This window comes from Haemaphysalis longicornis, unplaced genomic scaffold, assembly GCF_048455015.1.
Source record: "Haemaphysalis longicornis isolate Haplotype H1 unplaced genomic scaffold, Haemaphysalis longicornis Haplotype H1 scaffold_33, whole genome shotgun sequence".
Lineage (NCBI taxonomy): Eukaryota > Metazoa > Arthropoda > Arachnida > Ixodida > Ixodidae > Haemaphysalis > Haemaphysalis longicornis.
In genome coordinates this window covers 1,196,035-1,208,967 of record NW_027526346.1, presented here as the reverse complement: position 1 = coordinate 1,208,967, position 12,933 = coordinate 1,196,035, and positions in this window count along the sequence as shown.

The following is a 12,933-nucleotide window of genomic DNA, read 5'->3' as shown; positions in this document are numbered from 1 at the left end:
CGAAGTGAAGTGTTCGGCAGACGCTCGACTCCAGGCCTTGGCTGTACGACACCGTGCTGGAGCCTCACCGGGCGGGTCACTGGACGAGTAGTGGCTCCCCAAGAACGTCTTTGGCTTGGTCAGACAAGCAACAGAACAACACAGGAAGACACAACCGCATCGCCGGCAAGTGCGAAGACAAATCCACACTGAAGATCTACCAGGCTTTTAGTTGCGAAAAGTACGCGAAAAACTAACTACTCTAGCTATATTTTTGCCCAGCAGTACTTTAGACAAGTGACAAACCTGAAAGGTGACATTTCGCTTGATTGGAAATGCCCCATACACAAAAAGCAATGTAATCGTAAAGGGCGAAACCTGCTCCAGGAAAAACAATGAACTTGAGAAAGTCAGGCGTCTACAGGCCACTTCTCGCCTTAAGGACTCCGACTCAAGCCATCAGCATTGCCATTCAGTTTCCCCTTTTTGTACCGTACTTTAGGTGCACCCGTTCTCTGAACGCTGCTGCGACCGCGTGAGAGGACACCGGCCGTTCGCTTCGACAACAGTCGAGCGCCGGAGGAGCGAGAAGGATTTTCCATCGTTCAAACGAGAGGCGCGCACTCCTTCTTGGAGGCGGTGTCCCCCTGGCGCGATGCGAGCTCACGGCTTTGCCCCTTCGCGTGCCTGCACTGAAACACGCGCCGCAAGTGCGCGCAGAGGTTTTCCCTCTATCCTTCTTGCTCGCCTTTTTACGAACGCGTTTGGCAAGCAAACGTCGGAACGCGTTTACGTTCTCTGCTCTGCTCTGCTGGTCGGTTTCCGACTTCGGCTCAGCCGCAGTCGACACCGCAACCTCAACTAGCTCCGCCGATGCTGGCCTATCGTCGGGAGCATCAGCTGGGAGTGACAAGGGCACGACGTGCTCATTAGACACCTGGTAGCTTCGAACAGTCACTACCTCGTTGCCCCTCGCGCTTTCGGCGACAGCCTCAACACGCGAACACCGAAGGGGGTTTTCGTTCTGTTTTGCGGCTGTCAAGGCTACACTAGATCCAAGCTGCCCTGTCTCAGATGGCTCAGCCGCCCGCGACACCTGAATCTCTGCGTGCTCGGCTGGCCGTTGCTCGAGGTCAGCTACCTGAGCTGGTGGCAGAACGGAATCGGCTTGCTCAGTGGCGAGATCGTCATGACTTCCAACTGAGCTGTGCAAACCGCTCGCTGCCTCGGCAGCAGGCTTTGCCACCACGTCGCTCGATTCTGCACTACCGTACGAAAGAACCTCTGTTTCAGCGGACTCGTGCGGTCTCTCGGTAACCTCATCGGTTACGCATTCCTCCTGAGCTGGTGGCAGGACGGAATCGGCTTGCTCAGTGGCGAGATCGTCATTTCTCCCAACTGAACCGTGCAAACCGTTCGCTGCCTCGGATGCAGGCTTTGCCACCACATCGCTCGTTTCTGCACTACCGTCCGAAGGAACAACCTCCGTTTCAGCGGAGTCGTGTTGCCTTTCGGTAGCCTCATGGTTTCCGCACTCCCGCGAAACGTCGCTATCTCGCGAAGTGTTCACGCTCAAGTCGGTAGCCGTTGCCGTTCCCAAGGCCTCCCGCGAATTTGAACCGTCCGAACACTCTGCCGAGATCTCCGAAACAAACGCCGACACATTATCGCACTCAGTGGACAGGCACTGCCCTCTGCCGCCTCTGCCGACAGTCTGAGCTAATGCGCCGTCGTTATCTCTCTCAGCAACCTTGACGCGCTGCGGGGCAGCAACGGTCGCTTCCGACTCGCGCTCCCGAGCGTCTGCTACTTTCTTTTCGTTACCGTGGCCAGTTTCTCTATCCACGACAACGAGGTCTTTTTCGAGCAACGATTCTAACTCGGGCTTCACTTCTTGTTCGAGTTGAATTTCATGCTCTAGGTGCTTGTTCTCCCGTTGGAGTCTCTCTCGCTCGAGCCTCTTTCTTTCCCGTCGGATTTGCTTGAGCTCGAGGTCGTACCATCGCATCTTTTCCTGGTGCTGTCGTTCTCGCTTTTTCTCCTCGCGTTCTGCCTCTCGCTCTCTTTCCTCGCGTTCCTCACGCTGGCGCTCAGCCTCCGCCTCGGCGGCTTGACGTTTCGCGTTCTCCCTGCCATTGACCAGCTCAATGCATTCCGACAGCTCCTCATCGTCAGCCCCGACAGCGAGTATAGCCTGTATCAGCTCTGGCTTTCTCAGTGCGTCCGTAACATCCAAGCGCAACTCTTTTGCAAGCTCCAACAACTGCGGTTTTTTCAACGCCTTCAAATTCATGGCCGGTCTAGAGTACTGCTTTCCCACTGCTCCAAAAATGTTTTGCGCGAATAACCCACGCGACAAAAACACACGCCCTACCAGCTATCCTCAGAAGCCTGGTAAAACTCAGTGAAGACAAGTCCCGCACTCACCCTTGACCGCCGTGAATTCTGCGAAGTCCGAAGCCGCCTTGACGTCCGTGGTGTTGGATCTCGCACCGCTGGCTTCAGGTGTTACGAAGTTACCATCCGACCGCTGCCAACCAGTTGTTGCGACCGCAAAGGCCGACTGCAGCCGGGAAGGGGTCCAGAGCTGATAGGCCAACGTAAACTGTTTACTTCATAGCGAGAGGTGAGCCGAAGCCAAAGAACAATGCCCCGACGGGCGAGGTTACAATACAGGACTCGAGCAGAGCGACAACATCGATTCGCTGCTCTAACAGGAATGGTTTACAACGCTTGGGAGCTCTATTTATACCCGAAAGCGGTAACGGTCAAACGCAACAGGCTGGAACACGCACAACACTCTTTCCAGAGTTCGTAAGCCGTTCATAGCCTCGGGCACGTTGAGTCCGAGAGAGGGGAGAGAGGAGGACTCCGTTGCGATCACCGGGGCTCTGTGTCCTTGAAGAGCGTGGAGACGAGCCGTGCAGGCAGCCGCCGAATGCGCAGAGAGCGAAGCGTCTGACGAGGCTTTGTCGCAACCTGTTGCCGACATGATTGCGCCTGTTTTCGAAGGCGCACGAGTGGCTTCGCCGCACAGCCGAGGAGTGATGCGGGGAAGTACTGCGGCGCTGGCCCATTCGTAACATATATATATATATATATATATATATATATATATATATATATATATATATATATATATATATATATATATATATATATATATATATATATATATATATATATATATATATAGATATATATATATATATATATATATGTATATACATTGTGATGTGGCAGTGCAGGCACTGTTCGTAATGAAATGTGTTGCAAATACAAGCCGGTAGCTATGGCAGCTCCAATGTCCAAGGAACTGCACGCGCCTCCGCAAAGCTCTCAGCGTCGTCGTCTCCTTTCTCCAAGACTATGTAAGGCTTGGCTTCCGATCAGTGCAGTGGCGCGTATCCCTGGCCGCAGTGGCGCGTATCGCTGGCCGAGAGGTTTGCCATAACTGAACACCAGTGTTGTCTTCGCTCCTTCATTCAAGTCCTTTCCTTTGCCAAGGTGCAAGAGCCCGTGACATAACCTCCGTTGGCGCGAGCACCGGCCCGGCGCAAAGGACGGAACAAGATTGGAGGCAGCTTGGATCGCAAAAATTCTACGGCTTCAGACGGGAGACGTGCACAAGTTGCGACGTTGAATGAGATGACGGCGAGGAGTTTAGGAGTCCAATGTCGTAGGTCACGGGAGGTACCATATATGCGGCAAGGGCCGATGAAACAGCACAGCAGTTTTTCAGACATGCCGACGTGGCACGATGGGGTCCACAGGAGTACTAAAGTGCCTTTGACGAAGTACACGTCGCGATTGCGCTGGTCATAGCGCCCCTTCTGGGTTGCTTGTGCTGTCGATATCCTGGCGCGGGCAACCTGGCGGGCCAAATCGGAATGCGCTACCGCGTCTCATGCATAGTCGGTTGTCAACGCCCCCGAGTTAGGCAACACGGTGTCCAATTACAAGGCAGGGTTGCAACCAAAAAGGAGAAAGAAAGGAGAGTAGCCCGCACTTACCAGGCGAGAAGAATTATAAGCAAAAGGGACGGAGGGTACTGGTACGTCCGAGTCACGGGGGTCGTGGACACGTACATGGCGATCATATCCGTGAGCGTCTTGTTGAAGCGATCAGTAAGTCCGTTTGTCTGTGGGTGATAAGAGGTGGTAAGGTTGTGCTTGGTACGGCAGGAGCGAAGGAGGACATCAATAACTTGAGACAAGAAGAACCACAGACGGTCCGTAAGCAGTTGACGAGGAGCCCTGTGGTTTAAGGTTACATCATGTAGGAGGAACTCGACTACATCTGTGGCACAGCTGCTCGGAACGGGACACATGTGATAGCGTAACACGCGGAATCATCAGTGGCGACAGCAATCCACTTGTTTCCCGACCGGGACGAGGGGAAAGGGCCGAGAAGGTCCCAGCCGACACGGAAGACTGATTCTGCCAGGATCTCGATTGGTTATATGGTGCCGGCTGGAAGCAAACGAGGCGTTTTTCGGCGTTGCCAAAGGTCACAATCTGTGACGTGTCGCATCACGGACCGGTAAAGGTCCGGCCAGTAAAAGCGACGACGCACGTGGTCATAATTCCCAGCCACGCCATGGTGGCCAGCTGTAGGTGCGTCGTAAAGATCGCGAAGGACGTCAGACTGCAGATGCTGAGGCACAGCAAGTAGCTCGTCAGGCCCGTCCTAGCGAAAGTTTATGCGGAACAAGACGCCACCGCCGAGCATAATAGACGTATAGAGGGGCCGCCCGGCTCGGAGATGAGACGTTCGATGACGTTGCAAAGCGAAGGATCACGGCGCTGATGGTCAGCGACGTTGACAACGTCCGACAGAGCGAATACGCCTGGGTCGTCGTCATTGTCTCGAGGGTCAGTGGGGTCAACAGGGTGACGAGGCAGGTCGTCTGCATCCCTGTACATTTGACCAGACTTGTAGACGAGCGAATAGTTGTATTCTGTAGCCGTAATAACCAAAGACCAAGTCGTCCGGTGGGTTCCTGAGAGAGCACAGCCAGCATAACGCAATGTTATCCGTACCTACAGCGAATAATTTGCGTACAAGTACGAGGGGAACTTGCTTACAGCCCGTACACGTAACGCTCAGTGAGAGAATAGTTGCGTTCTGCAGGGCTCTAAAGGCGACTGGCATACGCTATCACTCTCGTACGACCGGCCTGTTGCTGGACCAATACAGCTCGTATGCCATGCCCACTTACATCAGTACGAACTTCTGTCGGAGCAGTATCATTGAAATTGGCCAAAATCGGACAACGGGTGAGGTGGTCAATAAGAAGTAAAAAGCCGTGGCTTGCGCAGAGCCCCACGAGAGCGAGGTGTCGGTCGTCAGAAGATCCGTGAGCGGGCGGACTATATAGAGCGAAGTTGTCGTTGAAGCGAAGAAAGTAAGAACATAGGCCGAGAAAGCTTCCTTCGCAGATCGAGGGACAGAAAACTCTTTGACAGCGCGCACCTTTTTACGGTCAGGTCGCACATCATCAGCTACAACTACATGTCCCAGGATCTTAAGTTGTTGGCCGCCGAAATGACATTTGGATGCGTTGAGCTGCAGGCCGGCATGACGGAAGACAGCAAGGATGCCCGAAAGACGATGGAGTTGCGTCTCGAATGTTGGGGCGAACATGGCGACGTCATCCAAGTAGCATATGCGCGTTGACCACTTGAAACCAAGCAAAAGCGAGTCGATTATTCTTTCGAATGTCGCAGGTGCATTACAAAGACGAAACGGCATGACCTTAAATTGGTGAAAGCCGTCCGGTGTAACAAAAGTGGTCTTTTCGCGTTCCACGGCGTCAACAGCAATCTGCCAATAGCCAGATCGTATGTCGATAGACGAGAAATAAGATGCACAGTGAAGGCAATCGAAGGCATCGTCTATACGAGGCAGCAGGTAAACGTCTTTCTTAGTGATGTTATTCAAATGCCGGTAGTCAAGGCTGAAGCGCAACGAACCATCTTTCTTTAGCACAAAGTTAACTGGCCACGCCCATGGACTTGAAGAAAGTTCAATGACGTCCTTGTTCAGCATTTTCTCTATCTCGTTTTGGATGATTGCTCGTTCCGTATGAGACACCTGACATCCTCACCGGTGTATAGGGCCCGCATCGCTGGTGTTGATGCGATGCGTTACCTCCGAAGTCTGGCCTAATGGACGGTCGTCCAAATGAACGATATTCCGATTGGATGCAAGTAGGTCGTGCAGTTGGCGAGCTTGGGAGGCGCGAAGCTCCGACGACATCATCTTTGTTAATTCATCGGAGGTCGGTGGCTGACCTTTTCGACCGTCGGGAATACTTGGAGGCACGTCAGTACACAGGAGACAGCTGGCATCCATCGAGGGGTCAAACATTGGTCAGTGACATTCCCTGTGGAAGCACGGGGTAGAAAGGACCGATTTTCAAGAACGACCAGCTTATTTTATTTTGTGCGACCGTGACGACTGTATAGGGAAGCACCACCTTTTTCCGTAGGAGGACATCAGTTAGAGGGGAAAGAATGTACGCGCTGTCCGGGAGAGGGAGGTACGGGGAAAAAGGGACGTAGGTTATGGCTTTTGGAGATAAGCGGAGGTGTTCTTCAGATTGTAGATGGTGGTAAACGCCATTTTCGGCAACAGGAGCGATCGGCAGATCAAGACGAAGGATACCGGAGGCGCAGTCTATGACGGCGGCGTGGTTAGTAAGAAAGTCAAGACTAAAAATAACGCCATCGTTGCTAACTTAACTATCGTTGCTATTAATCACTCATGAATCATTAGTTAACATTGGCAACCATTCCTCATCTCTTATACCCGGCTGGCTTTCTTTGGTTCACTGCTAATCTTGTTCGGGTTTGTGCACCGGTCGTGTGGACGCCGGGATTATGAAGGTGAACCTTGGAATGGGACATCTATCGCTTTGAAAGTTTATTCGTAAGCTTAAAATGTCACTCTATTCACGCAACAGCATCTCGACCTTCTTTCGCTTCTGATTTATCATTCCACATAAAGGACCGTGCTGTTTGTGGATCAGGCAAGCCTCAAAGGCCGAGGCTGTTGAAGCAACAGTAGCACAGCTTGCTTCAAATCTGTCATCTCTTCCGTAGCATAGACCATCATTCCACGGGGAGTTCCGGAGGATGCGGAAAGACGCCACGCCTATTTATTACGCGTTCACTCGAGAACTTCGTAACACACTCGTCGAAAATACAAAGCTCACAAACGTTCTCAGAGGGGCTCGGCTATTTTTTACTTTCAGCACTACAAAAGCGATACCATTACGCCAAGCAAAACCGTTCCCGTACACTCAGTAAGTTTTAGTATTACTGTGCGAGTAACCAGCGTAGAGTCGCCACTTTTTTTGGCGATAGTGTGCCCTTTGGCATAACGTCTTAGTGGTACAAGTTGGCACCCGTTTCCTGGAGGAAATCCAGAAGACAGCGGTGGTGGGGCCCCCACAGCCATCGTTGCAGATCAGGAGGTCTCCCAGGATGCAGGCCTGTGCCGCGAAGGTGTGGGGATCTCGCTGCACTCAGGGAAGGGCACGTCCATATTAGGTGGTTGGTGTCGGCGTCTTCGGCAGGAACCGTGCAGAAGGGGCAGGTGTTGGTAAACGGGGCATGGTATCGTGGTATGGTATAGGGCCACCCCAACTCGAAGTCTGCGCAGCAGGACCTCCTCCCAGCGAGCGAGCCCACTGGGAAGGTCTGTTCCACACGGTGGGATGAGAGCGCGTGTGGCACGACGCAGATTTTCCTTTAGTTGGACAAATTGTTCATGCGGGTCCGTTGTCAGCAAGGGCAGTGGCCGTGGAACTGAGGAGAGGTGACAGGAAGTAACCGCCGCAATATGCGCGGTGATAGTATTACGCCGGATCCACGACAGTCGGAGAGGGCAGGGGTACGTGTCCAGCAGTTTATGAATCTCTCTTGAAACGGGCGAGTTGGAGGATACACGGCGCAAATCCCGTATGGCCGCCGTTGAGTCCGTGTACATTTGTACAGTAAAACTTCCAGGGGCTTGAAGTGCTGGTAGTAGTGCTTGCAGTCCGTCCCGGATGGCTGTAAGCTCCGCCAGCATAGAAGGCCATGTGCGAAGTGATTCATAAACACAGTTTTGGTTCGCTTCTGAATGAGAGGGACATTGGATCGCCGTAATTAAAACGCCGTCTTGGGCCCCAGGGTCCACAAATGCCTCGACAACCTGGGGCTGGTTCGCAGCCGCTCGTAAAGGTGCGCCCGCTGTCTGCGCGTCTGCGTTCCCGGTCGACCGACTGTGGAGTCTAGTTAGCGGCCTGTTGTCGGTCACTTGATGGTATAGCCAGGGCGGCCTAGTTACAGGGTGGGCTGGAAAGGCGGGTAGAGGAGGGCCCATGTAAATTGCCAACGCCGCTGCCTCCGCAACAAAATTAAGTTTGTGCTGGCGGGCGGAGCGGCGCTGATGTACAAGCTCATCCAGGGTGTTCAGTTGAGCTTCTGCCTGAAGAGATGGTATGCGCGTTATTTGAGGGAGGCAGGTGATTGTCCGCATTGCAGCTCTATTAATTGATTCAAGTCGGGCCCACTCCGCTTGGGTCATATGCTAGAATGAGCCTGATAGATAAGTCGAGGCTGAAGTATTGACCGCACCAAGAGTCGGGCTATTTTGAAGCAGGAGCCCCCAGCCTTTTGTGACATGCGTCGGATAAGGTGTAGCATTTGACCTGCTTGTTGGCGGGCAGATCGAAGCCACAAGACAGCTGACCCTGACGACGAAATTTCCAATCCCAGCACGCGAAGAGAGGTAGCAGTGCGCACAGGCTGGCCGGTTAGTTGTAGCGCGATCGGGGATATCTCCAATCTACGACGGCCCCAAGCATTGGCCACGGACAGAAGGGCTGTCTTCTCGACTGAAAGCGTGAGACCAGTGTATTCACACCACTTCTGTGTGTCGGTTAAAGCTTGTTGCAGGCTCGCGGCTTGTTGAGACAGGTCTGGGTGGACAATCCATACTGTAATATCGTCCGCGTACACCAAAAGGTGTATGTCTGGCATGGAGCCAAGATGCCAGGCAAGCGGCAGCATAACTACGTTAAATAGGAAGGGTGAAATCACCGATCCCTGAGGAACTCCACGGACGGGCATAAAATGGCCATAACTAGCTCCACCAATCCGTACTGAAAATGATCTGTTAGTCAAGAAGGTCCGGATAAAAGATCGGACCTTTTCCGGCACAAGTAAGCTTTGGAGAACTTCCAGGATAGCACTGTGGTTGACGTTGTCATATGCCTTGTGAATGTCCATGGCAAGCAACGTCCGCACTTTGCGAGATCGGCCGCTCAGTAGCACCATTGATGATAAATGCTCAAGTCCATCCGCTGTCCCCAGACGAGGTCGGAACCCAATCTGTGCCGGGTGGTACCACCGGTAAGTGTCCATCCACCACTGAAGTCGCGTAGCCAGCATTCGCTCCAACAGTTTCCACAAGGTGCACATTAATGCGATTGGGCGCAAATTGGGAAGATGCTCGGGTGGTTTGCCTGGCTTCAGTATAGCGACGATATCTGCCCGGAGCCATGACTCTGGTATTTGGCCCGAGAGCCACACCTCATTGATGGAATCGAGGAGACGGCTCAGGGCCGGATCGTCGAGGTTCTTATAAACCTCGTACGTAACGCCGTCTGGGCCGGGAGATGACCGAATTTTCGCCTGGTCTATCGCAGCCAGGAACTCTGCCATGGTGAAAGCCGATTGCATTCCACGGACCGCGTCATCAGAAGGAGAGGCTCCGACGTGGCGCGGTAGAGCAAACGGGCACGGGTCGCTAGCCGGGAGGATGTCAAATGCAGGGTACAAGGCGCGAACCACATCGAAGGCAATCTGGTCCGGGTTCTTGCCTGATGCCAGGCAAGCACTGGCTGCTGCATCGGGGGTGCGGTCGCCTGATTCCATTGCCCGAAAAGTGCGCCAAATAGACGATGTGGTGGACGAAGGGCCGAGCGACTCACACCAGCTAAGCCATCGTTGCCGCGAAAGACATTTCTCGTGTCGTCTGGCCGCAGCGGTCAACCGTTGCAAACGCATTCGAGCCGGCGCACACGAGGGATCCCGCGAGGCAGCCACTTCAGCCTGTTTGCGCTGGGCCCACAGCTGCAAAATTCGGAGGTCAGGCTTTGGCCGGGACTCCTCTACCCACGTCCTCCGACTGGCACTGCTCAGAGCCTCTTTAATCACATTGGTGGGGTCGGTGCTGGGGGCCGTCATGGTTGCGTTGATGTTGCACCGGAACTCATCCCAGTTCACTATAGTATAGCTCCGCCGAAGCCGACGCGTCGAGTTCGGGGCAATGCCAAGCCTGATAGGGTGATGATCACTGCCCCAGCTGCCTCAGCCTCTCGCTGCCAAGATACCACTGCACTACCAAGCCACCAGGTTAAGTAGGGTAAGTAGGGCGGCATCCGGGGATGAGTGCATCGACGCGTAGGACATGATATATCATTTAGAAGTGCGAAGTGGGCATCGTTGAAGTGTTCAAGTAACGTACATCCGCGTTCACTTGAGGTAGGGTATCCCCAATTGCAATGGGGCGCATTGAAGTCACCCGTTACGAGTATGGGACAGCCAGCGTTCGAACGGCTCAGAGATGTTAGCCAGCCCAATCGCAGCCACTTGATGCAGGCTTTGGCACAAACAAGGGACGTACTGATGAACCACATGCCGCAGGTGAGGGGCAGTACGCCAGCGTTGAGAATCTACAACCCGCGGCCTCTTTTCGATTAGGAATATGATAAAATAAAAGCTCGTGCCACCTACTTCACCTGTAATAACACCAACTGACGGCCTGAGGGTAATTCGGACCGAATATCGAAAACGAACAACACTGACGTTCGCCATTCAGCTGAGGCCGCTGGCTGACCGGGAGTCGATATATTTAAAATGCTTCGCCATATCTGGGCCTAGTAGTGGCGAATTGCACTTTGTCTCCGTCGGTGGCTTAAACGCAACGTGCAGGCTACATACAAGTTTTGTTTCTCAAAAATAGAGCTTTCAAATTCTACCCATACTGCGAAGAAGGCAAACAACTGCACTGTCTTGCACCGAATAGCCCTGCTGCACAGTTGATAAAAGTTTCGTGAATTGCAAAATGTTTTGTCCCATAACAATGGTGCCATTTTTACGAAAACTTTAACCAATCATTTTATGTTAGAGAAGACATACGGAACAGCGGCGACTCACAAACCTCTTAATCGTTCACCCCTTTTCACTTAAAGGGGACTTGTTTCATTGGCGGATGCACACCTAGATATCGCTTGGAAAGGTGCTATTTGATTGTAGTGGTGCCTCCATATCAGTATCGTCATTCCACTTGGATGAAAGCACAAAAGAAAAAAAAAGAAATTCCCGTCGAGTTAACTTTCTGGAAACTCCGTTTTTAGCATTTATACCATGAGTACTTCATTACGCTGTGCAGGGCAAGATAAGCAAATTTTGCAGTATTTTTTGCGTTTTCTCGTGTTAAAAACAACGCCGATTGGGAACGAAGTTAAGTTTAAGTAGTTACTAAAGGTCGGTTCTTTGAAATACCCACAGCGGTGTCTCAGTGGCTAAGGCATTATGCTGGCGAGCCCAAGGAAGCGGGTTAGATTTTCGGCCGAAGGGGCCACATTTAGGATTAAGGGGAAAAGCAAAAATGCTCGTGTGTAGAGATTTGAACACACGTTAAAGATTCTATGGTGGTTGAAATTATTCCCGGAGCCGTCCGCTACGGCGCCCCTTATAGACCATGTGTAGCTCCAGCGTGTTATACCCAATATTCCTAATCCCAGTTGTTTGATATAAAATATCGTAGTGTTTTATCGTTCTGGCCTAAACGCACGCGCGATTCCTACATTTCCACTTTTTTTATATGCTCCGTTGTGACATGGCCGAAGAGAAAGCCAAGTAGCAGGCGCCGATTCGCGCCGTACACTCCAAACCCAAACGTTAGTCGTACAGTCGCTAGAATTCTAGCCATTATAGTTAGGCATATGGAATGCACACCCGAGCGTTGCTGTTGGTAATTAAGAAAAGTGGTGCGCACCTTCAGAGAACACCATACGCGCAGTGTGGGATTGGCAAACCAAAGAATCAATCGCGAGAATCCATCGCTTCGCATTAAACCATCGTTGTGCTTAGACGGAAGGGTACAGGACGTTTTTCTTTTCATCCACCTTACGTCGGTTGTAAGCAGTGTTCACGGCAAGCAGTGTTGAATTTGCGCCGGTATAAACCAGCAAGTCTGACACGTACTATTGCAATGCAGGCAAGTAGCCCTGAACCCCGAATATGGCCTTGGACCCTGTCGAAGATACTGGGAACATACGCAGTCGGCGTGCAAGAGATCGAAGCTTTGAAAATATTATTTTAGGGCCCGTTTCTCGACTGCACAAATTCACAGTGAATTCGCCATGTTTCTTGACTAAGCACCACCTTACCAAACAGTGAACTGATACACGTATAGCTATGACTACATGCAGTGTAATTTGATGCTTCACTCATAAAGATCGCAACCAAAATATCTTATATTGCGTATAAAAATATAAACTCCCTTGGAATGTATTGTAAAAATTAAAATTGTTACTTGGGCTGGCAAGAGAAACACAATTCTCCAGGTCAAAATTGGCGTCAACGCTACAAGGCGATCGAGAAACGTTGATCCAAAAGAGAACGAAAAGCGGATGTTGAGCTACAGAAAATCATACAATCTTTTTTTACAGTACCTAGACTTTTTTTACCGTACCTAGCCGTACCTAGACCTCCAAAGCTTTGGACACCGTAAGACATAAAAAACTTATTCTAAAACTTAGTGCCTTTCTCAAAGACTCTAAATTACTCGGTTGGATTGCGGATTACTTGTGTTCTCGATCTCAATTTGTTACTTTCAAACAGGTGCAATCATCCAATGTTGAAATCACATCCGGTGTGCCGCATGGCTCTG